At 42.1% G+C, this 27,288-nt stretch overlaps 2 long non-coding RNA genes across 4 annotated transcripts; one reads left to right on the top strand and one right to left on the bottom strand.

Moving 5' to 3' along the window:
* Positions 1–283: 283 nt before the first annotated feature.
* On the bottom strand, positions 284–19,994 carry LOC143643316 (uncharacterized). 3 transcript variants are annotated; one of them, XR_013156211.1, is made up of 3 exons: positions 19,734–19,994; positions 18,298–18,401; positions 284–411 (listed from the first exon to the last, which is right to left on the bottom strand). It is a non-coding gene; the product is annotated as an uncharacterized LOC143643316 (long non-coding RNA). The 3 variants fall into 3 exon arrangements; XR_013156212.1 differs by lacking the exon at positions 284–411 and adding an exon at positions 899–1,049; XR_013156210.1 differs by lacking the exon at positions 284–411 and adding an exon at positions 13,288–13,936.
* On the top strand, positions 16,805–18,987 carry LOC143643317 (uncharacterized). Its single transcript, XR_013156213.1, has 2 exons — positions 16,805–17,192; positions 18,878–18,987. It is a non-coding gene; the product is annotated as an uncharacterized LOC143643317 (long non-coding RNA).
* Positions 19,995–27,288: the final 7,294 nt, after the last annotated feature.

Here is a 27,288-nt window from a genome sequence, read left to right as displayed (position 1 = left end):
GAGATGTACTGAGGGAACCAGAGATTCTTGGGGAAAGAACTGAGTGAGATGTGAACTCTCTTTGGTCTTCCATTTCAATAAACTTATGATGAAAATGTTAATGATGATCGTAGACCCATGGAGCCTGAGGACAGGATGATGCTGGTCTCTGACATGTTAGCCTTTTGACCCAGTAACCTCCACTGGCATAGTGCCTGAAACAAGTAGTAGTTGATGAATAAATGAAAGAAAGAAGTTATTATTTTAATACTGACCTTTCAGATCTATAGTAAGGAAATAAGAAAACTGTTAGGTACCCTTTATTTTTGCAAAGAAAGTGATCTTGAGCCAAAAAAATCCTCCCCTCTGGGGTTCTCTAAAGCAGTTCAGTTGATGTTGAAGCATTCTTCTGTTGTCTCCTGGGATTGGCACCTGGAAGAGGAGAGGGGAGTTAAAAATAAATACTTAGACTCGGAATTCTTAAACTTTTTGTGGCAACAAAACTCCCTTGAGGATCTGGGGAAAGTATACTCCTTATGCCCAGGAATGTTTACATGCGTGCAAAGAATGAAGAAGGTTGCATCTGCGCATATATTTATTGGGTATACATTAATCACCGATTTCTAATTTTCTCTCCTTTTTCTTCCTCTATAGCAAGGTTTCTTATCTTTGGCATGAGTGACATTTGGGCCAGATAATTCTTTGTTTGGGGGTTGAGAGTAACCTCATGGGCATCATAGGATATTTAATAGCATCGGCGGCCTCTACCCACTAGATGCCTGTAGCACCACCACTCAGAGTTGTGACAATCAAAAACGTCTGCAGTTGTTGCCAAATATTCTATGGGGGACAAAATTGCCCCAGTTGAGAACTGTCTTGTAAGAGGATTGCTGATCTTCATATAACTTACTAGGTAGAAGAGGGGACTGTGTGTATCGCCTGTAGATCCTGTATTTGAAGGGTTATGGTGACCTCCATTGGTGTCTTCAGTAACAGCCTCATCTCCTCTGTGGCTCCAGCTCTTGCAGGGCTGGCCCACTGGGATTCCAGCTTCTGGGATTTGCTTCTTCCTTTTGATAACAGAGTGCAGTGGTACATGCTCAACTTTACTGATTTGGAGGACCAGACAGCACCCAATTCATGATGGGCAACTCAAGTCCTGTGGTCACTTGATAGCTCATTGTTGACTTCTCAAAAGAAGAATAGATGTGAGCAAGGAATGTATGCTTTTGCTCCAACACCCAGGAGGTCAGTGCTGTGGTTCTTTTACTGGGGCTTTCAGAGGCCACACACCGCCTCTTGGTTAACTCTGGACACTCTGAGCACTGTTGGGTCTGCTGGGTGAGAGACCTGGGTGCCAGGGCTGCTTACCAGTTGCCACTTCTCTTGCTCTGGGCCCCAATCTAATCGCTCAGCCCTACTGGTTCCTTGGGAAATTGGTCAGGGCAGCATATCCTTAGTGATATATATTGCCACAATTCAAAGAGACCCAGAACTAGCCTCTTTGATGTAGATAATTTAATATGGGTAATTAAAGCAATTCAGGAATAGATCCTCATTTGCTTACCTCCTCACAGGATCAAGGACTTGCACCTACTCGGAGTGGGGACTATTTCCGTAAAGTTTCTTTTGGGAGCTGTGGAATGCTAATCACCATCTCAAAGGGAGAACTGGCAGGCAGGCAGGCTGCTTCTGCTGTTTTTTTTTTTCCCAATGCCTCATTCTCATGCCTCAATCAATTATTAGCATTTGTTTTCTCCAGCTTGTTAATTAAACACAGATACTGTGTCTGTATGTTTCAGTGCCTGAGTTGTCACAGAATCTAATTTGCAAGAAAACATAGTTAGGCTGGCTTCTCTTTTCCTGGCTCTCTGTGTGTGGCAGGCATCTCCTTGGCTACTCAGCGCTGTGGGTCTCTCCGGTATTAACAATAATCAAATGTGTAGATAAGGACCCCATAGTCAACTTTCCTTGCCAGGAATACTCCTCTGCAGTGCTGCAGAAGAGACCCAGAGGTGATGAAGGAAATTCACTTTCTAGCAAAACAGCCCAATCCATTGTTAGGGACTTTCAGACATTAGAAAGCTACTTCTAACATTGAGCTTCATGTAGTCAGGCTTGCAAACTCAGCACTCAAGCACGAGTTTATTCCCTCTTAGGTATTTTGGCTTTGATTAAGATACCTTGATTATTGTCTTAAGTTCCCAAGTGTTTAGCTTCCCAAAGACATGTTTCACTGAAATGAAAATATCTTCCTTTAAAAAATAGAGCAATCTATTAGAAACAAATAAAAGCACAAAATGAAAACAGAAACAAAATCAAAGGCCAATCATTATAACTTTGAGTAAAATGTGTTTTTTCAATTCTCCCTAAATTTTCAGTATTTTAGTTTAGAATTTTTTGGATTGTGGGCCTAGCTTTGAGGCTTTGGGCATTTATTATTTCCATTAATTCATGAGAAACCTTGAGTTCAGGAAGTTAAGCAACTTACTTAAGTCTATACAGTAAATATTTGGGCTAGGATTCGAACCCTGCATAGCTGGGAGACAGGCTCCACCTGCCTTCTCCCACTCCACCCTGCAGTGTGGAGCCTCTAGCCAGAAGAAATTCAATAAATGACTGCTTTCTAAAAATCAAGGAGAAATCCTGAGTTTGTTGAGCAGTTTTTCTGCTCTACTACTAACAGACCTACATGGATCACCTGCATTTGTCAGAGAGAAGAAGCTCTCATTTCCAACTTTTCCAACAAGTTTTCTCTCCATTTGACTTTCTCATGACTATTTTTGTTGATTTTTGATGAGCAATTGCTCTAAGGCTCACTTTCTCTAAAGTTATTTTCTTTGGATTTATATGCTAGAATTGTCATAGAAACCAGCTCTCTCCATGGTGGTTACAAAGACTTGGTTTATACCAACACTGCTTTCTCAAAGGGCCGGGGCCCCTTCTGGAATAGCCATTTGGACAACACCTTGGAGGAGGACATAACAAGTGTGCCAAAGGCCAATCCAACAATGGGCATTTACTATGTACTGAATTTCAAATGAACACAGAGCTACAGCATGTGGAGGTATAGTTCACATATTGCACATAAGTAAAAAGACAAAAGAGATTTATAAGAAGTGGTTTTCCCAGTGGGCACACATCTAAGACCAAAGAAGTGTCTACTAGTCCTTAGGTCTAGAAATCTATGGAGATGACTCAGCAACTGTATTGGGATATCAGTAGCCTGAGAAAACAGTTTCATCATGCCTTTTTGTGTCTCATGAATGTCTGTTTTCCTGCAAATATACTTTCAGTCTTTACCCAGGGCCTATGACATTTTGCCAGTGTGCATGCATTTGCTGTTTCCTTAATAATATATATGTTTCTATTAGAGAACCTGTTTACTCCTGGGTACGTGAAGCATATTATCTCTTGTCTTCCCAATACTCCTGTGAGCTAGGGTATCCCCTTTTAACAAATGAAGAAACTGCAGCAAAGAGGTTAAATAATTTGCTAAGATGGTGTAGTAAGTGGTTGAGCTGGATACAACCTTGGATCTGTTTGATTCTCTCTTCTTTTCATTCCTTCTTTCATGCTCCCAAGTTACCCACTTACAGAACCCCTTTAGTAGAGGGGCTCTACTAGTACTGGTTCCTCTGCAAGACACTCAAACCTACTCTTTAATCATTACTTGAGACTGAACCACATCCCCCACAAAAGACATGTTTACTACTTAATCCACATTCCTGTGTGTGTGAACCCATTTGTAAATAGGACCCCTGAAGGTATTATTATTAGTGAAGGTGTGGACTCATTTGTGAATAGGATTTACAAAAGTCCTGTTTAAATGAGTCCAAATTGAATCAGGTTGGTCCTTAATCCATGACTGAAGTCCTCACAAACAAAGGAAAGTGGACACAGAAACCAAAAGACAGTAAAAGCAGAAGCCAGTAGACACAGGAGAGAGAGATGACCATGTAAAACTACAGACCCCAGGACAAAACAAGCCCTGCCGATACCTTGATGTTGGACTGCTAGCCTCCAACACAGGGAGACAAAAAAAAACCTTCCCGTTACTTAAGCCCCCATTGTGTGGTATTTGTCATAGCAACCCTGGGAAACTAAGACGATCATCAAAAACTATGTTTTTTCCTGGGATGCTCTGGTGGAAGTGGCCTCATGGCACCATTTCTCCTGTTCTTAGCAGGTGTGATTCAGTGCTTTGCTGTGTCTGGATGGAGACCACCAGGGGATCTGGGATCAAGGCAGCTCTACCAGGATTGAACATGTGCTCATTAGTACTGCAGTAATGGTTGCGACGCGTCATGGTCACCCCAAGGCCAATTACCTCAGTTAAATTGTTGGGCCTAACTTCTTCCCCAGAGCGTTAGGATTTGGGATGGGGGAGTGGTTGGTGAGAGGAGGAGTTGATCATGCTATTTCCCGCAGAGTCTGCTGCTCACTCTTGCTTGCTTCCTACTGTCTTTGCTGAATGACATTTGCACCAGCTGCTCCCAAAGGGAGTCATTTTGGTGAAATGTCACAGGCTTCAGCATGGATGATCCTTCTCCATCCTTCATTTCTCTCCCTACCACCTCCCTTCCACCCGTCAAGTGCCTTTTTTATTTTGAAAGGACACTGCCTTGAAATTCAAGTGCAAGAAAAAGTAATTACATTTTCTCTTCAGGTATACCTCTCAAAAAGCCTCCAAATCATCCCTAGCTGAAACACTGGGATTATTCCAGACGGAAAATAGTACTAGATGCAGCTTGGCTGATTTCCTCTCTGATTTCATCTGCCACTTTTCTCCTATTCTAAGGGCAACGATGACAGTGAGGTGGGCTGCTGCTACCTGTCTCCTTTCCATTACCTTCTGAGGGTGGAAGCCCCTCTTCCAGCAGAAGTCAAGTGTTTCTTTCAACGTCACATGGGTGGTAAGTGATGAAGTTTACTTGCATTCATAGCCAGGTTGCTCTAACTCCTGAGCCATGGTTTTTAACTCCTGAGCCACAATTTTAATAACTCTGCCATGTAATTGCAATGACTATATTTGCAGAAGCAAAAATTGGAAAACATGGTATAACCAATAATATTCTTACCCTGATTTATTGCTTTCTTTGGATTTTTAATATGGGAAGATACCCAAAGGAAATCATACGTATACCTCTAAAAATCATCTTGAGTGACAAGAATAAATGATATGTGATTGGAATTGCCCCAGTAGATCCAGGACACAGAGATGCTATTTGGTGTGAAGAGCACATGTTCAGGAACTGAGTGTCCTCCTAGCTCTGTGATCATGGTTAATTCACTTCACCTTGTGGACCCCTATTTTCTTAGTTGGTGCCATGAGAGAGTTGGGTTAGATGAAATCTCAGGAACCTTTCTAGCACTTATGTTTGATGACCTTATAATTCTAGTTCCAGGCCAGATTTCATTAGTTGGGCTGTCACCAATTTAAAGATGAGATTCTAACTTTGGAAATGATTTTTTATACCTCTTCTACTTTGGACAAAACTTGGCAACATCTGAATTTCATCCTTTGCCATCTGGGGCCCTCCACCATTCCCTGGTGAGTCTACTTTCTTTCTTGCTAGACTGAATTCCTAGGAGCTGATTTTTCTAGTAAAATGATCTCCATTTGGATTTGTTTCCCTGCTTACTCCTTTCTCTTCCTTACACCTAGAGTCCTTCTATCTCCTTCTTCTCTAAGCCCTCCTTTGGAGTTCTCAACCTTTCCCTGTCCTGTTGCTTCCAGCCTCCTCCAATATCTCCCATTCTCTCTTTAGGATTGCAGTCTCCCTCTGCACTGGCTCTTTCCTCTCTTCAAATTTAATTTAGGCTTAGCTCTCCCCATATTGAAAGGGATGGCTAAGCCCAGCCATACCCTGGCTTTACTATTCCTGGGCCATAGTCATTTCTCTTCCCCTCCCATCTCTTCCTTTCCTCATTGCCCCTCCCCTACCACTTCTAAGTCTTTCTGCCCCTTCCACACTTACAAAATTGTCCTCTTGAAGATAACCAGAGGTACCTATTCTCTAAATCCAAAGCCTTTTCTCCACATTTTGCTTGACTTTTCTGCAGTATCTGGTACCATCACACTTGCCTTTTGAAATGCTTTTATTTGGCTTCAATGTCACTACACGGTCCTACTGTGTCTCCTTCACTTTGTGTTCATCATTTATACTGCACATTTTCTGGGGCTCTAACTTTGACTCCTTTTTCTATTTTTAAGAGATCTCATCCATTCTCATTTCCGTCCAATCTGTTTGAGATTTTGACACTAAATTTCTGACTGCCCCATGGACATCTTTCCTTGGTTGTTCCATTGCTACCATCCTCAACATGTTTACAATGGAATTTACCTTCCACAGTCAATCCCATCCAGATTTCCCATTGCTATTGATTTTGTCATTCAGTTATATGAGGTTGAAATCTAGTCAGTGTTCCTCATTCCTCCTTTCTGTTATTCACTCATTCATTCAGACCCCAGACAGATCTATTTGTTGTTTATATGTGCCCTCCTCTCTATTTCCACAGCTACTCCCCTGGTTCTGATTCACACAGGACTGTTGAAAGAATCTCTTTACTTGTCTTTAATTTCTTGATTCCCCAACCCATCCTGTTTTCCCTTATGACAATTATCTTCCTTAAACATCATTCTTCACATTTCAGCACATTCTTGGGCTTCCTACATTCTGAATTACTACACTCACTTTCAGAGGTTCCCAGAATAGCACCCTAAACACTCAAGTTGACAAAGGCATCCAAAATATGGGCCTGATTTATTCCACTCTTACCTCCCATTAGTTCTCCCATATGTGTTATTCCCCTTAGATGAAGTATATCCACCTTGTCTACCTCTTTGTTTATCCAGAGCTTTCTCCTCCTCAATTCCATCCAATCTGATGGTTTGTATCAATGGCCACTAACTGTGCAGCTGTTGTGTGGATTAGCAGACTGTAGATAGAAAATGTTTCAACAGAATAAAGAGAAGGGCCAAAATATATGAGATTTAATAGTGTTAAATGTTCAGTTCTACAGTTAAATTTGAAAGATGAATTCCGTGTGATGGGAGCAGTGCAAGGGAATTATTTGGGAATATGTTGGCTGTGAGTCAGGACTGCATGATTAGAAGTGCAATCTCTAGAACTAGGGAGAGGATAGCCCTGTGTGGGTCAGAGCTCACTGAAATTATAAACTTTTGGCTCCAGGCTATGCAAACCAGAGCATATGAAGAAAGTCAAATCCAACATTCTGAAGAGACCTGATAAAATATACGAGAAATGGCTGAAGGAATAAGGTTAGGGATGCAAATTTCACAGAGCAAGGTCATCTGTCTACTTTGCTTACTCTGCCTCCCCTCATCCTCCATGCCTGGCTCATTGTAGATGTTAAATAAATAAACAATTGTCCCTTTATTTTTCAATTCATCTCATAGAAAGTCAGCCTAGTGGGTTTGTTGTAGCCACTGGATTTGGTGCAGGAAACATTGGTTCCAGTGTAGCTACTAAATGAGCCTCAGTGTCCTCATCCATAAAACGGTGTTAGTACGTTTTCTGATTTCCTCTGAGGGCTATCAGGATAAAATCCACTAATTCAACAAACATTTAATAGAGAGGTATTTGGATATTTCAAAATATTTATGTCGCAGGTTCTGGGATTCTTATGATGGAAATAAATTACAGTCTCTCCCAGAGTTGCTCAGTTGGTTGGGAAATTATGCACTTAAAAAAGTAAAGTATCAGTCAGTGGGATGAGGGCTTTTAGGGGTAAGGGGGCTGACACTCCTTGTATGTGGATTACTTTGGGGCCAAGAGTTCTCTACCTGCACGCTATGCACCCAACCGGGTCTTGCCCCTCTGAGCCGAGCCCTGGCTCAGTGCTTTTCTAAGCCACCCTTCATCATGGACTACCTGTCCTCCTCCAATTCCCTCAGGGCCCAGCTTGCACTAATGCAAAAATGAATGATAATGGATGCTAATTTAATGTGTTACTTCTTCCAGGTGACATATTTACATTTTAATAGGAGACAATTCAAAGAAGGATATTTTAAGCTCTGTGACAAGTAGATGGGGACATATTTTGGGTTAGGGAGGCTTTGAGGGACCTTAAATCATACTCTGTAAGCGCTCGCTAATTCCACCTCTTGGGGTGGGCTCTACTCAGGTAATTAGAGATGAGGGTCACCTGCCTGGGCTGTGCCACCTCCCTATTCATCCAGGCACTCCGAAGCATTGGAGTCTTGGTGCAATGATGGATGAGACATCTGTTCCATGATGGGCTATTACCAACAATTCATTACTGCAAAATGGACTTACCCTCATTAGCCCAGGAGCTCTGAGTTTAATGTGGCATTCTGCAATCTCACAGATTCTGCTGCACACATTGAAGGCGTGCACGCATCACATTTTATGGAGCCAAGAAACCTGAACTTCAGAAAACAATGGAGATTTAGCATGCCTCTTGAATTAGTTGACATATTTACTCTTCATGAATAAGCCTGTTTTGTAGACAAACACTGTAGCTCACAGCCTCATTATTAGAAATTAGTTCGCTCCACTGCTCTGCCCAAGGGCATAGTTCTCCTTGGGGAACAGTTTTGCCCTTATCCTGGTGCTTGTAGTAGGCAAATGGGTTTCTGAAGTTCTGTCCTGGGATGCCTCTTTTGAGGCAGTTCTGGGAAAAGGACTGGGTATGTGTCTCCAACTGGCCCTTCATCATGGGTGACCTGTGTAAAATTTACACATTCTGCACTGGGCCAGTCTGGGATTGTTTCTTTTTCCTTTTGTAATGGCTTCCAGCAAAACCATGGTCATATAACCCCACTTTGGGGGAGTGAATTATCCAGAACTAGTAATCAGTTCAAATAATGTACAATAGCCACAATGTCAATTTTCCAAACATTTGATATTGTAGGCACTGCTATTGATGCTTGAAGTCCTTGCTTGGGCTCAGCTTATTCTCAAGAAATTACACAACTACTTGTCATACTTTTACAAAATGACAGTTCTCCTTCCAGGCATCTGTTTCTTCAATAGCTCCTGGACCTCTAAAGTCCCTTTCAGCTAGAAAATTCTATGCTGCCATTTACCAAACTACCAATCACAAATTGGGGTATTCTACAACCATGATCCAAATTCCAGATGTCCTGCCTCATTGGTTGTGGTGATGGTGAATGAGGATAAATGAGGAGAAAAACACTTTTGTGCCAAACATGGTCAGTTACTTAATTTCTTCCCTTAGGGATTTAATTTGGCACTTCATTTTCCTCACTCTGGTATGTCTCACAAATATGCAGTAGCTGGTTCCCCCGGACAAAATGTGCTTAATTCATTTAACCATCTATCCTTTTCACAAACAGTTATTGAATGTTCATTTTGTGCAAAGCTGAGTGTTAGTTGCTGGATGCAGTGTTCCCAAGAGATTGTTTAGCTCCAACAGAGATATAATTGAGTTAGAGTCATCAAGTACTTGTTGAGTCTTTGTAGTAAGTAGACCAGGCCCTGGGGTACATGAAACCCAAAAACTTCCCGAAAGGTAGACACACCATTCTCTGCAGGTCAAACTAGGATAGATACATGCTTTCAAGCTTAGTATTTCAGTTCCCATCACCCTGCTTCTTTCTTCCTCCCTAAAAGAAACTCCCAGTTGGAAACCACATTTGCATTAGGATTCTCATCCAAAAGATCCTTGATGAGTTAGTTCCCCAATGAATTGAAGGGAAATATTGGAGGATGTTACTATATATCAGCAATAATTTACTATTTACTACCTGGTCAGCTTAGGTTTCTTTCCTCACCACCAACTTATATTCATTTCTCTATTACTGTAATTGTATGGATAGAAAATCAAGGATTCTGCATAATTTCTATTTACTCAGAAGAATAGGCTGTGTGACTTGGGGCAAATTTTTATCCCTTCATCTGTTGGTGGATATTTGGGTTCTTCGTACTTTTTGACTATTATGAATAATGCTATTGTAAACACTTGTGTACAAGTTTTGAGTAGATACATGTATGCTTAAATGTTTTCATTTCTCTTGAGTGTATACCCAAGAGTTGAATTTCTGGGTCACATGGTAACTTCTTACCTTCTTGAGGACCTGCCAAACTATTTTCTAAAGCTGCTGTGTCATCTTACATTCCCACTAGCAGTGTACGAGGGTTCCATTTTTGCCAAATCCATGTCAACACTTCTTATTATTTGACTAGGTTTCCTGGCTACTAAAGCAAATACCATGCAATGTATTGGCTTAAACAATGAGAATTTACTGGCTCACAGTTTTGAATCTAGGAGAGGCTCAAAATCAAGGTATCATCAAGGCAATGGTTTCTCCCAAAAGAAAAGTGTTCTGGGATTGGCTGCTGGTGATCCTTGGTCCTTGGTTTTACTGTCACATGGCAATGCACATGATGACCTCTTCTGGCCTCTCTTTTCTTTTCCAATTTCCATTGACTTTCAACTTCTGGCTTCTCCCTCTGTGTGACTTTTTTTCTCTCCTGTGACCTTCCCTATAAGGCCTTTAGGAATAGGATTGAGACATCCTGATTCAGCTGGGCCAGACCTTAAGAAATCTCATCAGAAGTCCTATTCACAAGGGCTTATATACCAGGAATGAACTAAGTTTAAGAACATGTCTTTATGGTCTACATAGCTCCAAACAACCACATTATCTGCCCTTTTATTATAGTCATTCTGGTGGGTGTGAAGTACGATTTTCACTGTGATTTGATTTGTATTTCCCTAATGACTAATGATGTTGAGCATCTTCTTATGTGCTTATTGGCCCTTTATAAATCTTCCTTGGAGAAATGTCTGTTCAGATCCTTTGCCCATTTTCAATTGGTTATTTGACTTTGTGTTAATGAGTTGAAAGAGTTCTTACATATTTTAGAGATAAGTCCCTTATCAGATATATGATTTGAGAATATTTTCTCTTCTTTATGCCTCAGTTTCTTCATTTGTAAGGTTGAAATGATAAAAGAACCTACTTCTCAAGTTAAGATTGCATGAAATAATAGATGAAAAGTACTTAGCACAGGTCCTGGAACACAGCAAGCCCCAATACGTGTTAGCTGTTTTACTCACTCAAAAAAATTTCTTAATGTTAAGAGCACTGGTTATATAATCCTACTTTTTCCAGAGGCCCCTGGTATATGAAATGCCTCTGAAAACTTGATTTCAGATAGTGGATTCAGGTAAAGTATAGCATAATGACAAGAATCAGAATCATAGTGGCTGCCCTTTCCTGAGGACTCCTTACATGCCAGCTCTCCATGGAGTCACTTGTAAATTGGGGGTGGGGGTAGGGGCTTCAACAACAACAGCGGCCCCTGAGCTTGACCTGCTTTTCCCTGGCTGGCATATGGAATACACTAGAGGCAGCTAGGGATCCAGGGCCACAGGGGACATTGGACACTATGTAGTCCCTGTGGAATTTCAGGACTTGGCTTGAAGAAGCTGAAGTCTGCAGGCCTGGATTCTGGTTGGAATATTTTAAAAATAGACCCTAAGAAAGCAATTCACTTGGGAGTTTTCATTAGTCAGTACTGACAACTGATTATGGATTGAATTATGTTTCCCACAAGGACATGTTCAAGTCTTAACCCTTGGTCTGTGGATGTGAACCCAGTTTTAAGTAGGAACTTTGAAGATGTTATTAGTTTAGGTGAGGCCAAACTGAATCAGGGCTGACTTTAATTCAATATTACTGGAATCCTTATAAGCAGTGGTGACATGGACACATGTTGGAGATTGAATCATGCCCCTCAAAAAAGAAATGTTCAGGTCCCAACTCCAGATATGTGGGTATGAACCCAATTGTAAATAGGACCTTTGAAGATGTTATTGTATCAGCTGTGCCTAAAGTGAATGAGGGTAGCCCTTAATGTAATATGGCTGAACTCCTTGAAAGCAAAAGAATTTGGTCACACAGAGATGCCCAGGGAATAAATCAGAAGCCAATAGAACTCAGAAGAAAAAGGAGAAGACATCACCGTGTGCATTGGCATGTGACAGAAAGGGAAGGGACCCCAAAGATTGCTGGCCAACCAGAAAATACTGACCCTGGGAAGAAACAAGCCTTCTAGCCTCTGAAATCATGAGCCAATAAATTCCTGTTGTTAAGCCAACCTGATGTATGGTATTTGTTTTAGCAGTTGGGAAACTAATACTGCACAGTAGGAGGAGTCAGAAAGAGACAGATGGTCATGTGATGAGGGTAGGGATCTAGTTATATATTGCTAGCAAGACACTACCAGAATTCCTAAGACTTCAGAGAAAGCCTGATCCTTCCAATGCCTTGGTTTTGGACTTTTAGCCTCCCAAACTGAGAGGTAATAATTTTTTGTTAAGTCAATCAGTCCATGGAATTTATATAGGAGCCCTGACAAACTAAGACAGAACTCAAATTAAGGGGACACTATCTTCCTTATAACAGTTGTGTCACTATCATTCAGTGGTAATCTATTGTTTAAACTGTGCAAGATACTTTCCAGGAGACAGAACCTAGACTGAGAAAAAAATTACCCAATTGCCACGAGTAATAATGTAAGGTTCTTGGGAAACAAGCACATGGTTTCAAGATTAGAGAATGCTGGGTATTTATCTGAAGGATGGTGTTGCTTTCTGTAGAAACAGAGCTCGAAGGATATTAAGGAATGATGAGAAAAAAAAGAAAGGAAGAAAGAAAGAAAGACACAGACGGGCTCAGGGGGTCTGAAGCTTGAGTTTACTTCAGACAGACTTCAGACAACTTTATTCTCAACCAGATCTTAGTTATATACCACAGGATGTCAATAGATATGCAGGCATTTCCTGAGGGAGCAAGATTCTTATCTCACAGTGTTCTTCATACTTAACATAACTGTTTTGGGTAAACATTCTCTTCCTCCCAGACTGCTCTACATAACAATCGCCACAGTTTACCGCTGCCATCCCGAGGCCAGCAGCTTGCAACAAATTCTGTAGGTCTTGCTTTAAACTCTTGGCTTCTACAGGATGGTATTAAACAAAAGCTAGGGCAGCACAGTAGCTTCCTAACATCATTCCCCCACTTTGAGTCCCTTAACTAGTGGTATCGCATTATTGATCGGCCCTACAAAGCAGAAGTGTCCCATATTCTGCCAGTATTTCCTTTCCTCCTCTCTAGGTAATCCTCTCCCAACAGACCCCCAACCATTCAAAATTTAGTTCTTACCTTGTACAAGCCTTTGGCAGATGCTGAGGGAGAGCCATGATCTCTGACTCTAAAGGGCACCATAGCTTAGGAACCCTAGAAAGCAGAGCCTGAAGCAAAAACGTATATACTAACATTTTATTGGAGACTGCAAGCCAAGGGAAGCAGGAGTGAGAAAAAAAGGGGGAGCAAGGCAGGGGAGGAGGAAGAAGAAACAGAGGGGATATATTACTGAACTGGCTACTGCTGGATAGAAAGCACCAGGAGTTGCACAATCCTGTGTAACCATCTTCAGAGAGGCCATTTGAGTTACTACATCTCAGGACAGTTAGTTAATAGAAGGGAAGACAGAGAAGGAGTGCTTTCTTATCTCATGCCCCTCTTTCATCAAATCTTGCCACATGAAGAGTTATTTAGTTTGTATGACCTGGCCACTTTGGGGACAACTGTGGAAGCCAGATTTTTCCACATCTTGGGTCTGGAAGAAGGCTGGACAGTGGTTGGTGGTATCCACAAGGAGTTGATGGCTGAAGCAAAGCCTGGTGTGGGACTAGTGGTCAGGGGCCCTGAGACAGGTGAGGCCAACATGTGGTGCATGGGAGATGTCTGGGAGAATTTATGCCAGCACCTCTCCTTTCAGCCCATGCAGAACATTTCCCATTATATCCAGCACCCACACTAGATAAGAAACCTCCATGTTTGTGAGAACAAGAGGCCCTCACTTTTTCCTTGGGTGGGGAATACAAGTTCAATTAGTTGCAGATTCTTAGCCAAGGTGGTGACCAGTCACTCTGTCTGAAAGACATAAAGCAAAAAGATAAATGAAAGAAGCTACAGTCCCCACCGCTGTAAGGTTTGGGGCCATGATTAATATTTATCACCTCACATTTACCTCTCTCCTTTACTTATTGTAAATTTCTCCTATCTTGGCCAAATGAACTGGCTTGCTTGCCTAGTAGGTTGACTCAGGCTTGTCAACTTTAATGTGCATGGGAATTGCTTGGGGATTGTGTTAAAAGGCAGAATCTGGTTCTGTGGTCTGGGGAGGGTCCAAGGAGAATTCAGTGGTTCCACATTTCTAATAAGCTCCCAGGTGACGCCGATGCTACTGGTCCATGTGTACAGTGGGTGGCAAAGATGTAGGCTAAATTTATTCCTCAGAGGTTGGGCCCTTAGTTGCCACAGCCTTGCTGAACCATAATTGCTGCAGATACCCCTTTATTGTTTTTACTGCATATCAAGCACCTAGAAAATCTCCCAGAATCCCCTAGATTCTAGCGGTAATCCTGTTCCCGCTGTGTTGCACCAACTCCATCTCCTTCTGGTCATCAGGGCTTTTACTCTCATCAGTAGTCACTCCTTCCTTTGTCTGTTCATCCACTAGCACAAGGAGTGCAAAGTGATTAAGTGATAGTCTTAGCTTCAAGTCCAGCAGAGCCCTTACTGGAAGAAGAGTTTCCCCTCCAGCAAGCAGACAGAGCCCAGGTGGTGGACAGGAAGCATACATTCTGCAAGTGGGTCAAGACAGGATGGTGAGAGGGACAAATCCTACATCCGCTCCTCAGTTCCCAGATTGTGTCTTCTAGCTGTCTGGGACATGGTACCGTAAATGATATTGGGTCAGTGCATAGCCTGCATCCCTGCCCACAGCATTCTGTGATGGCAGTGTCCTAACCCCTTGGGAGTGTTGTCACTGTGGTGGTGCCAATCTGATAGGCTGGCTGCTTCTGAGTGATGGGGAGCATGGTCAGACTTGTCAAGGCCATGGCCAGGTACCTATTGTGTCTCCTTTGCTGAGTCAGAAAGTGGTCCTGTGAGCCAGCACAGCTCTGGGTGGTGGCTGGGTGGAGTTCATGCAGGCTTGGTCCCTGGTGAGCCAAATGGGGTGGAACAGTGGTAGAAACCTGAGACAGGTGAGGCCCAGAGGATCTGAGAAGCTACATGAGAGGTGCCTGATACAGAAGTCTCACTTTCCTGTGAGATTTCAAATGCCTGAAATCACAAGGCAGCAAAGACAGTGGCGCCCACCAGAGGTCAGAAGCGGTCGGGATGGAAGGGTGACCAAGGCCTGGAGTATTCCAGGGTTTCAGGAACAGCCCTGTCTGGTTCTAGTCTTGAAGGTCGTGCAGACATGAGACTGCTGGAGAGGAAGAGGAAATGTATTCTAGGTGGTCAAGACCCGTGAAAACAAGGACCCAGATGTGGGGGTGTAAGAGGTTCATTCAAGCATCAGAAAACATAGTAGTTTGGAGCCAGTTTGCGGAGGAGAGTAATAATAATTATTATTTTTAGTTGTTATAGGTAACCTTTACTGACCACTTACTATATGTCAGGCATCATTCTAAGCATTTACATGCATAACCTTATTTAATCCTCACAACTACCCCTCTTGTAGGTCAAGGGCAGGCTGGAACCAGGTTGGGGAGGACATGGAAGGACCAGCCAAGCAGTTGGGCCTCTATCCTTGTCACACTGGAGTTGGAATAGATGTGAACCTGTTTTAGTTTTTTGGCTGCCAAAATAAATACCATACAATGGGCTGACTTAAACAACAGTAATTTATGGGCTTATGGTTTTGAGACTAGGAGAAGTCCAAAATCAAGGTGTCAGCAAGGAGATGCTTTTTCCCAGAAGCCCTCGGCATTCTAGGGCTGGCTGCCAGTGAGCCTTGGTCCGTGGCTTCTCTGCCTCATGCAGTGGCTTTTCCTTTCTCTTCCAGCTTCTGGCTGCTCCCTAGCGTTTCTCAATCTACCTGACTTTCACGCTGCTTATAAAGGACTCCAGTGATACAGACTAAGGTCCAACCTGGGTCCCACCTTATCTGAAATAGCATCTTGAAGAGATCTTATTTACATAGGTCCACATCCATCAGAATATGGACCAAGACCAAGAACAGGTCCAAACTGGGGTACACAATTCACCACTGGGCTCCATGAGGATAAGGCCTGCTTCTCACTCCCTTTCATATTCTTAGTTCCTTGTATAGGGCTTGGTACATGGGAAAGTTCCCATGATGTCATGAATTTTGTAGCATCCATCCTTCATGAAGCACTTGTTACATGTTCTAAGTCTGTGATATTTATTTAATTTAATTCTCACATAATCCCATGAGATAGACACTATCATTGTTCTTCTTTTTACAGAAGAGGAAATTGAGCCACAAAGAAGTTAAGTGACTTGTCCAAAGTAATAGAAGAAGTAAGTGCCAGAGCACGGCTTAGGACCCATGAACTCTAACTTTAGCGTGAACACATTGAATCACCATTCTACACAGCCTCTCAAAGCCCTTTAAGGAGAAACATTTGGAAATTAGATGGCGGTGAAGAATTTAAGGTTGGGTGTGTGGGAAGTCAGGCAGGCAGCTGCTTGAGGGGATAAAAGAGGATGTGCTTCCTTGGGTCATAGATGGTGTCTGTCTCTGTCTCTGCCAGAGAAAAAGCACGTTCTCCAGATCTCAGGTATCAACCCACATACAACTCTGCACATCAGTAGGTGGCTTGTGTGTATATATTTTCTCTTTTTCCTTAATGGGACTCAAGATTGAGATAAACATCCATTTGCTTAACACACGTAAAAATATCTTAGGAACTTCCTGCAGCTCTGGCCTGTTGCTAAGCAGTGACCCTACTGCTACCATGGCAACATCATCTGAGACTCCAGAGTGCTTCTGGTGGCAGCCTTCTGTTCCTGACATGACTGGAAAACCGTGTTAGCAAGGCCTCGGAGGACAATCTACTCTCGGGGCCCAGCCGTACTCTCTTCCTGTTTGGCACTACCAGAAGGCCTGGTTTCCACCTGAGGGAAGCTGCCTGGAGAGATGAGCTCTCCAGCTTGGCTGAGAAGTCCCCTGGTCATATCCACTATAGTTTCACCTTTGCTGCTGCCTTGGATCACTGGGGGAACCCTGGCATGTGTGTGCGTTGGTTCAGGATGGATGCCTGAGAAGGTATATGGTGTAGGGAACTATTTCTTCACTCCATTTCAGGGAAAGGCCCATGTCAGCTACCTCTGTCTGGCAAAGAGGAGCTAGCACAACTTGGAGCAGGACCAGGTAAGCCTGGTGCGTCAATCAGGGTCCCAGTAGGAAACAGAGTCTAACTCCGAGTTTCAAGAAACTCTAATGAAGAGTCCACTTATGGAGGTGTGGGCAGGGTTAAGGAAACAAGTCGGGGATAGTGCTGCACCTAGAACTAACAACAGCAGGAAGTTTTTACATTCCTGAGAACTGAGGGAAAAAGAGGAGGAAACAGTTTTACAGAAATGTATCTCCAGTCTTAAAGCTGGAACTATGGAAGGAGACACACCCAGTAGGAGTTTTAGATGGAGGAAAGAAAGACCCTGGAACTCCTCACTCCTCATCCTTTGATGCCCTGTCAGTGCCTCCCAGTAGCCAACCTTAATTGGAAGAGGCCGGCAAGGGGGCTCTGGTGTTGCAGGCTGTTAGGGCTTCAGCCTCTGGGGCACAGAGCAGAGAAGAGAAGGGAGAAGAATGGATCTGGTAGGTGTGCATGTCTAGGGGGAAAGCAGACAGACTAGCATGGCCGGGCTAACTCTAATGGGACTGGACAGGTTAGGAGGACCCAAACCTGCAACTAGTCCTGCCTGTGGGATAGAAGACCCAGAGAGCAGAGCCAGGTGCACTGGGAGGAGGCATGTTCAGAAGGTATGCATGGGTGCTGGAATAACAAGCAGTCAGCATCGGAACTAAAGGACCCTCAGTGACCCACAGGCAAGAGTTGAAGGGATTATAGAAAGTTTCCTGCCTCTGGAATGTAGGTCTGAAGGAATAGCCTTTCAGTTCCCTTAAATCTTCCTCTTGTTGTCTCCACGTAGCATTTCATTTCTCTGAACCTGGTTGTTATTTCTCGGCCCAGGTGCTTTGGAGTCACACAGTGAGGAGCAGTGATTCTTAATGAGCAGTCCTGGGCCAGCAGCATCGGCACCACCCAGGAAATTTTGTTAAAATTTTGCTAATTCTCAGGCTCCGCCTGACAGCAACCGAATTAGAAATGCTGAGTAGAGTAGGGGGTATGACCCAAAATTTAAAAAGCCCTTCAGGTGATTATGATGCCCACTAAAGTTTGAGAACTACTGGTTTAGGTGTGTGATTAGCTTGCAACCCTCCCTAGCCCTGAATGCTGCTTTTCATATCTTACCGAGCTCCTTGCTCTGCAGCCTCACACCAGCTCTGCCCGTTCTCATGTTCTGTCATATAGCAGAGAGCTCTCACCCTGGATCAGAGCCTTGGGTACCCATTTACCTGTGAAGAAATTATGGAAAGAAGTAGTCAGGGAATTATGATGGTGGGCAATTCAGGTAGGCTATTGTAGTAGGTCTGTAATGTCAAGTGTAGTAGTTGACGTTAGAGAAGCAGGTCCTGGCTATGGAACAGGTACTCAGTAATTGCACATTAGCTCTGAGAGAATTAACAAGAGTAAGGGCAGTACTAGAAGCCCTAGTTGTAAGCAAGTGAGCATATCAGGGCTCCAGAACAGGGTATTAGATCTGGGGGTGCTGATGGAAGACGGTTCTCCATGGGTCTCTTGCAGGCAAGGCACTGATAGCTCCTTATTCTGGACTATCTTTCAAGGATGTTTGTAAAGTGAACCATCTGAGAGATAGATATAATGTCCCTTTCTGGAGCAAAGAGCAGTCATGCCTACTGCCTATTATAAAATATTTGGGTTTTCTAAGCTTAGGATTCCTACCCTGTGATACAACTCAGTTTGTTTTCAGGTGTCATCTGGCCCTCTTCACCTTGTCCTGTGGATATTGGAGCTGGTACAAAACAGCGATACACCAGCCACTGCTATGGCTGTGTGCAATAAACTGTCCTTTGTCTCTGACTGAGGAGCATCATACCTTCTTTCAGCACCCATGAAAATGTGGCAGAATAACTTGTTAGCTTGCAAGTAGAGTAGGATCTCAGATTCCTCACAGTTCTTGACAGGTACAAATTTGTTTATCAATAAATAGGATGAAAACTCAGTTATCAGGTCAGACGCTGGGCCAGCAGCAAAGATATCTGAGCTTGAAGTGCGAATCTGGGACTCAGTCAGGGCTGATCCTAGGGATGGAGCAGAGCTGAACCTAAAGGGTGGGGGTCAAGGGCTCTATTTGGAGGGAAAGTTGGGAGGAAGAAACTGGGAATCAAGACCATAGGCACCAGTGCCAATACAGAATCACAGATAAAGAGCTTTAAAAGAGACACTAGGGATCACTGAGCATCTTGGTTCTTAACCTTTCTTATACATTTTTTTTTTCAATAATTGCTTTAATGGGACAGAGTGATTTTTTTTAATTAATTAAAAAAAATAATTAACACAACATTTAGAAATCATTCCATTCTACATATGCAATCAGTAATTCTTAATATCATCACTTTCTTATACATTTGATTCATCTGAAGAACTTTTGAAAGAATACCTGTTGCCTGAGCGCCACCCCCTGAGATTCTGATTGGTAACAGAATCTCACTGGTCTTGTGGGTCACAGCATGGGACTGGTTATCAATGTTTAAAACCTCACCAGAAGATCCTAATATGCAGCTAGATTTGAGAACCGTTGATCCATTCTGACTTTGTCCCTTTACCTGTGAAGAAACTGAGGCTGAGGATGTCAAAATGACTTGGTTAAGGATCTGTTCACTTTATATTTTATTAGGCTCCATTTCTGGATCCATGGACTTTGTGCCTGGCCCTCTGAGCCTTGCGCGTTGCCTTCTGTGGCAGAGGACCTAGCCGTAGCTCTAGGCAAAGTCTGACCTGGAATTTGACCAACAGAAGCTTTCTCTGGAGTATACCAGCTCTGGGACCCAGAGGAAAGCCTTCTGCTTTATCTTGTTAGGTAGGGGTCTGGGTTGCTAAGCAACCAGACATTCTTAGGCAGCTGGGCTGCTTTGGGGTGATGCTTTGCATGTTAAGGTTCCTGGGGTGGGTGCTGGCGACCCTCAAAGTTCTAAGGGGCAGCAAGTAGAAGCTGTATGTGAGTGTGCAGGGTCTCCCCTTCTCTGCCTTACCTTCAGGGAAGTTAAACATCAGACAAAGATTCTGTGTCTCTCAAGACTGTGCTTTAGGAGAGTCAGTGCTTTGTTTCTTCTTTCCTTATGACCAGAGGAGCTTATCTTGCAGGGAGATACTATATTATAGTCTAAAGACCCCTTTAAATGTTTTTTTTTTAATTTGGAAATCATTTCAAACTTATAGAAAAATTACAAGATTAAGAATAGTACAAACAACACCCAGATTCCTCTATTTTAAACATTTAATCCATTTTATTTATTTGTCATCTCTCTCTTTCTTTATATTTTATTTCTTAACCATATGAGACTAAATTGGATAATTCATGAGTCTTTACTCACAATCATTTCATTCTGTAATCAATGGCATTAACAAAGCATTTCTGGGTTTTGGGGACAATCCATCCATTTATTTATTCATTCAAATATTTAGCAAGTATTTGAGTGTCTCCAGTCACAATGCACTATACTAGTTCCTGGGGGGAAATGGTGAATACACAGGCATGGAGATGATCATTAAGAAATATAAAATCAAGCAGAGAGAGAGATGTAATACAGATAATTTTAAAATATTAATTTAAAAAAGAAGAAAGTATAGTGTGCCTTATGAGCATGCATCAGCAAAGGCTAACCTAATCTGGAGGCATCCTGAGGAAATGAAATGAAGGACGAGCAGTGGGTAAGATGGGAGAAGCAAGTGCAGACTCCCAGAGAGGGAGTCCATGGAATGTTCCCGCACAGATTTGGCTGGAGTATGGGGGGCCAGGGCAAGAGTGGCTTGTGATGGGACAGGAGAAGTAGGGATGATCCAAATTGTGGAAAGCCTTTTGAGCCTTGATAAAGATTTTTTATTTTTATTCTAAGAGCCAAAGGAAGCCTCTGAAAGATTTTAAAGACATGAGTGATAAAATCGTATTCGTAAAAAATATATATATATTTGTAAATTTAAAAGATCATTTTGGCCACAGTGTGGAAAATGGATCTGAAAGAAAGCTGAAGTGGAAGTAGGAGGATCAGTTAGGAGGCCGTAGGGAAGTTCAGCTGGAAAAGAGTGGTGGGTGACTGGAAGGGTAGCAGAAGAGATGTAGGGAATGGTTTTGATTCCTCCCTTCTCGGTAGGAATGATAGATACTACATGAAACTTCAATGCCTAGAAACAATAGCTATTCTGTTTAGACACAAAAAAGTACCCTGTTAGAAGGTCCAAGCTCTCAACCTAGCTGGGAAACAAGCATAGTGTTCCTGAGAATGAAGTTTACTGAGGTTTACTAAAAGTAGCTAATCATGGACTAGGATCTCACAGGTAGTTAATGAATTAGGTTTGCTGGGTAATTTCTGACCTAATTCTTTTTTTAGTTTACAAAAGGAGATGATCCTATTTCTAAGTGCTCTCCAGTTTAATTTGATTTGGGTAAGAATTTGCACTTTAGAAGTGTTATGGATGTGACCAATTTTTGTTTGCAGACAATACAGAATTATAGTGGGATCTTCTCCCTCAACCTAGCATTCTTTGCTTTGACTGCCGTTTTTATTACACATGATACTTCCCCATTAACTTTTATTAGATCCATAATTTTTTTTATTAACATTGAGTAATAACTGTTTTCTGTGGCATCACTCTTCCGAGGAGTCCTCGATTAGTAGTCCATGATAACAGTTGCTAAATTGAAGTTTCTTCTGCCAGCATTTCACCCTCAGTAAATCCAACCATTCTACCTCATCTTGCTTAAAAAGCCATGAAATTCCCAGACATTATTAGAAAAATGACCACAGTCAAAGTGCTCTAAATGGAGATGGAAATTGAGCTCTGGCCTATTTGAATCAAGATGTTTCATAGTTATGGGCTGGGAGTGGAAACTTTCAACCCCAAGTTAAAACTCTCCTCTGAGGCATTTCTCCTGTCAAAGAGGTTGTTGGTTTAGCCACAGATACAGATTGGGAGTATGTCTGTGGAAGCAAAGGGAATATTTTAACCATAACATAATAATTGTTTTTCTTTCAGGTTAAGGATGAAATGAGCTTCAGATGGGAAACTTCCCAGAGCAAAATAGAAAGGGATATGGGATTAGTGGCTCTCAGAGATGTGCTTTTATATCCAAACATCTCTCACCTTGAGTCTCCAGTGAAATTTCTCTTGTCTAAAAGAACGTGGCTTTAAGTGTACCGAGTGGAGTGTCAGTTCAGTTCAGTGCAGCTCTCTTCAATTCAGTTCTATCTGATAACATATTTCTCATGTTGTGGCCAGCCAGGATGCCTATGTTTGTTAGCATCAATTAGGATGCAAATGATAGGAAGCCCAAATTTTCTCTCATGTGAAAAAAAGTGTAAACATAGGTAATCCAGGGCTCACTGGGTAGGTCATAAAGTAGATCAGGACCTGGGCTGATATTTGGCTGCTCTGCCATCCTCAGCATGTGGCTCCCAGCTCATGGCCCACTAAGGCTGCCTGAGTTGCAGTCATTGCATGTGTATTTTAGAGGAAGAAAGGAAGAAGGGAAGAAGGACATGCCCCCTTCCTTTAAAGACACTTCCAGAGAGTCACATATGATTCTTCCACTTGTGTCCCACAAGTCAGAATTTAGTCATGTGGTCACACCTATTTGTAGGAGAAGCTGGAAAATGTCATTACTTCCAATACCTTGTGCTCATCTACAATTTGGGGGTTCTATTACTAACGAGTAATGGGAGTATGCATATTAGGAGATATCTAATAGGTTCTAACAAAAGGCATCTGGGCTATTGTCTTTAGATTTCTTTCAAAGACTCCCAAAATTGTTCTTGAAGTATTCTGGAAATAAATTTTTAAAATAGATGTTTCCTAAAATTCGAAAAATGAAGCTCAAACCAGGGGCTGAGAAGAGGGAATGTTTTTAATTTATATGTAGCTGGTGACTTTGGGAAGTAGTAGAGTACCCAGCAGCTTCAAACTGTCATCCATCCACCCATCCATCCACCCATCCATCCATCTTGTCAACACTTTTATTGAGCACTTCTTGTATGCCAGACACCGTGTTCATAAATGAGCAAATGGATATCAATAAGACTGTCCTCATACTCAGAGAGTTTACAAACTCGTGAAGGAAAAGATAGGTAAATTAATTACAGAGTGATACATGTTATAATAGAGACATTCATTTATTTATTCATTCAACAAATACTTATTAAATGCCTATTAAACACAGTGTCTATTAAGACACTGAGGATACAAAAATGAAAAGTCAATGTCTCTACCACAAAAATTAAAAGGCAGAGTGATAAAGGGTCTGATGAAGTTATGGGTAGGTATAATGGAATCTATGGAGGAGAGCTTAAATTTGTCTGGATGAGTTAGAAAAGGCCTCCTAGAGAAGGTAACTCTTGAGATGAAACATGAGAGAGTAGTAGAACTTTTTCAGTACAACCTTGGACCTCCTTCTTCTATCCATTAAGCGTTGATAGAATTGACCTCCTTTACTTTTATGTTCACATGCAATTTAATATGTCATGGGTGGCTGGTATTTGCCAACAATCTATATTGGAGCCCTTTGAATAATTCTCTCTGCTACCGAATCGGGCACACAAAGGTATCTACTTGGTTATATTTCTTGTGTGAGTAGGTAATAGGAGATGTTTATGATTTTCCTTGGTTTTTTTTTTTTTTTTTTTTTTTTTTTAAGGAAAGACAGAGAGAAGGAAGGAAGGATAGAAGGAAGGAAGGGAGGAAGAAAGGGAAACATCTTTTAAACATTTTCTTGTTTTATTGTATTTTGTTTCTCCGTTTTTGTTACATGGGCTGGGGCCGGGAATCGAACCGAGGTCCTCCGGCATAGCAGGCAAACACTTTGCCCGCTGAGCCACCGCGGCCCGCCCAATTTTCCTTGGTTTTAAGCAGAGTTGGGAGGGCAATAATTTAGAACCATCTTGGAGGTGTGGGTTGACAAGTGCATTTCCACCATGGTGAGGAACTGAAAACCAAAAGTGATTGTGTGTTGAATGAAATGAAGAGTGTGACAAAATACATCCTATCAGTGGGATGGAATTAGATATCTGTCAAAATGCATTTGTCCTCTAAATAACAATCCATATGTTTTATGTTTTGGTATAAATCGACATTCATCAGTTTATCACACTTGTGTTGTCAGAGACCCATCAACTTGAAACGGAATTTTAAAGATCCTTCTCGAGCAATAACCTAGGAAGACATTTCAGGGGTTGTTTTTCTTGTTTCTTATTTCTTCTCTTTTCTTCTTTTGATTTCTTTCGACTCCCTCCAGAGCCCACACTTCATTGCTAAGGAGAAGTGAAACATCTATTTAAAATCAATCCAATAATACTATGTTCCAAAGCATTAATTCCTGGCTGTAATCAGGTCCTTGCAGAGAATGTTGTTTGCTTCCTCAGTATCCTTCTTCACATACAGCCTATGGTAGGGATACTGAGTTTGTGTCTCCTGGGTGTCTCACTTGTAAGCTCCCATTGTCCTTGTAACTTACTTCCTGCTGAGGAGTGTGGCCTTGAGTCATGACAAAGAAGGGACAGGGGCAAGTAAGTGCTCTGGACTCCCGAAGAACCTCTGCTCACTGAGACTTCTTCTACCCTCATCAGGGCCACCATCCTTCCTCATTTGGCTACAGGTTCAGCTACAGGCAGCAGAGACAGCAGTTCTGAGTCTCTGGGTTTCTGAGGAGGCAAGCCAGCGGGCTGGGGAGTCTGCGAGTCTGCTGGGGTGGGCATTTCAATCTGACTGTTTCTGGGCAGGAACTGGTTGCTAAAACAATTACTATCTTGTCAAACACTCTGTCCAATGAAGAAAATTAATATTGTAACTTTGCAGACAAATGCATACTTTGACCAAAGCCCCAACTTACACATTTAAATAAAGCATGGAATTAATGCTGTGATTAGCATTAGTATCTGCCAAGGACACAAATTCATTTTTAAAAAAATTAAAGAGTCAAGCCAACCAAAGCTCCCCTGAAGGAAGGAAGACCATTGTGGAATGTAAATCAGGTTTTCACTATGGGCACATTTGTAATTCCCCAAGCAAGGCAGATTGCAAGCTTCCTCTCTTGGTCCCTCTCTTCTCAGCAGGGCAACTCTTTGAGTCTCTGATGCTTGGTGCTCCACAGCTCTGTCCTTGATGGAAATAGGGTGGAAAGATGGGATGTGGGCCATGGAAAGGGGACAGTAAGGAAATCAGTTATAGAATCTCTGGGAGCTCAGACTCCAGATCTAGGTTCCAAAGGAAGGAAAATGGAAGAAGAAGAGAAACAAATTGGCCAGAGAAGACACAGATGGAAGAAACATAACTGTAATTGCCTACCCTGAGCACTCTGGATCCTGGCTGCAAATTCCTCATTCCAACTCCACTCTCCATGTTTACCTTTCTCTTTCCTAGCACACCTGGTCACATCAGAGCAAAGCCCCTAGCAAGTCATATCGCCACACTTCAAACTCCTTCAGCTCACTGTGAAAAATGCATTCCAATTCTTAGGGGCCCAAAGGTATAAAATTTCTCTGTCATATTTGTAGCACATCACCATTATCACTTCCCTCATTGTACTATCATCATTTTTTAGGTGTCTGGGTTTCCCCTAAGACAGTACATTTGTGTACATGCATGGAAAAAATGGTTGGTTTTTGCATTACCACCCAAATCTCTATGCCAGTGCCTATTCTGGATGTTTTGACCCTACGATTTTGACCCCATGGTGACTGGCATTCTGTGAGGTATCACACAATGCATTTTGATAATATCAATCAAATCAAGGGCTGTTGATACAGCTGTGTGATTAGCAGTTTGTTCTTGGTTTTTCTGTTGACTGGGAGAATAGTATAAATCTTTCCAAGTATTCAGAAGGCCACCAAAGAATTAGCTTCAAAATCTAATAGACCAATATTGGATCACAGAGTGAGGTTGGAGTATCTCAGGAAGAATATCTATAATTTTCTCATGGATTAATTATCAAATATTTTAGCCAAATAATAATGAATATCTCTGGTTGAACACAAAATAAAACTGACAGCAACTAAAATGACACATGGCTTATTGGTAAGGCTCCACATTGTACCATTTAGATACAAAATTGGATTCCAGAAAACTGGACTTGTACAAAGTGGTGGCAAAATAAACCTCCTGATGACAGAAGTAATAACTAGTTGTTGTCTGATATGGACACAAAAACTTGATCAATGTTTTTTTTAAATACCTTTTAAAAGGTATATGGAAAATAATTGATTCTGGCAAAAATAATTTTGCTAAAATGGACATAGAAATAGAAAATTAGAAGCAGTTGATCATGGAAATGTCAGTATATAAAAATGATTTAGGATTTAAATCAACTTAGTGGAGTGTATAATGGATAAGGCTTGCTCCCTGGAAGCCCGTCAATGCTGATATAATTCTAAGTAGCGCACATGCATATATAAGCATGGAGAAAATGTGTATAGAGTGAGTGGTAAAACATTCTGTAGGTTAGAAATGTAGGGAATAATAGACAGTGAGGTGCAAAAATTCCATATGTTGCCTGGCATGCTGTGCCGATTTGAATCTGTGGTGGACCCCAGAAAAGCCATGTTCTTTAATTCTCATTCAATATTGCTGGCTGGGAGCATTTTCATTGTTCCCTTGGAAATGTGGCCCACCCAATTGTGGGTGATGACTTTTGGTCAGATAGCTTCCATGGAGTTGGTCAGTTGGTCAGATAGCTTTCGACCAGTTAATCCTTTAAAAGAGGAAACATTTTGGAGAGAGTCCCTTTTTAGAGCCATGAGAAAGCCACAGCAGAGCTGAGCAGAGCCAGAAGGCTGAGAGAACTACAGAGTCCACCGGCCAGCAACCTTGGGAGCTGAAGAAGTAGAACACTCCCGGGGGAGCTTCACAGAACAAGAAGCTGGGAGAGAAATCTAGCAGACTGTCGCCATGTTTGCCACGTTCCTTCCCAGTTGAGAGAGAAATGCTGAACCCGTCGGCCTTTCTTGAGTGAAGGTAACCCCTTGGTGCCTTAATTTGGACATTTTTATAGCCTTGCTTTAATTGGGACATTTTCTCGGTCTTAGAACTGCAAACTAGCAACCTATTAAATTCCCCTTTTTAAAAGCCATTCAGTTTCTGGTATATCACATTCCAGCAGCCAACGAACTAGAACAC

The sequence above is a fragment of the Tamandua tetradactyla genome, chromosome 8, assembly GCF_023851605.1.
Source record: "Tamandua tetradactyla isolate mTamTet1 chromosome 8, mTamTet1.pri, whole genome shotgun sequence".
Taxonomy (NCBI): Eukaryota; Metazoa; Chordata; class Mammalia; order Pilosa; family Myrmecophagidae; genus Tamandua; species Tamandua tetradactyla.
Note: the sequence above shows the minus strand (reverse complement) of the source record. Positions and strands in the feature narration are given on the sequence as shown.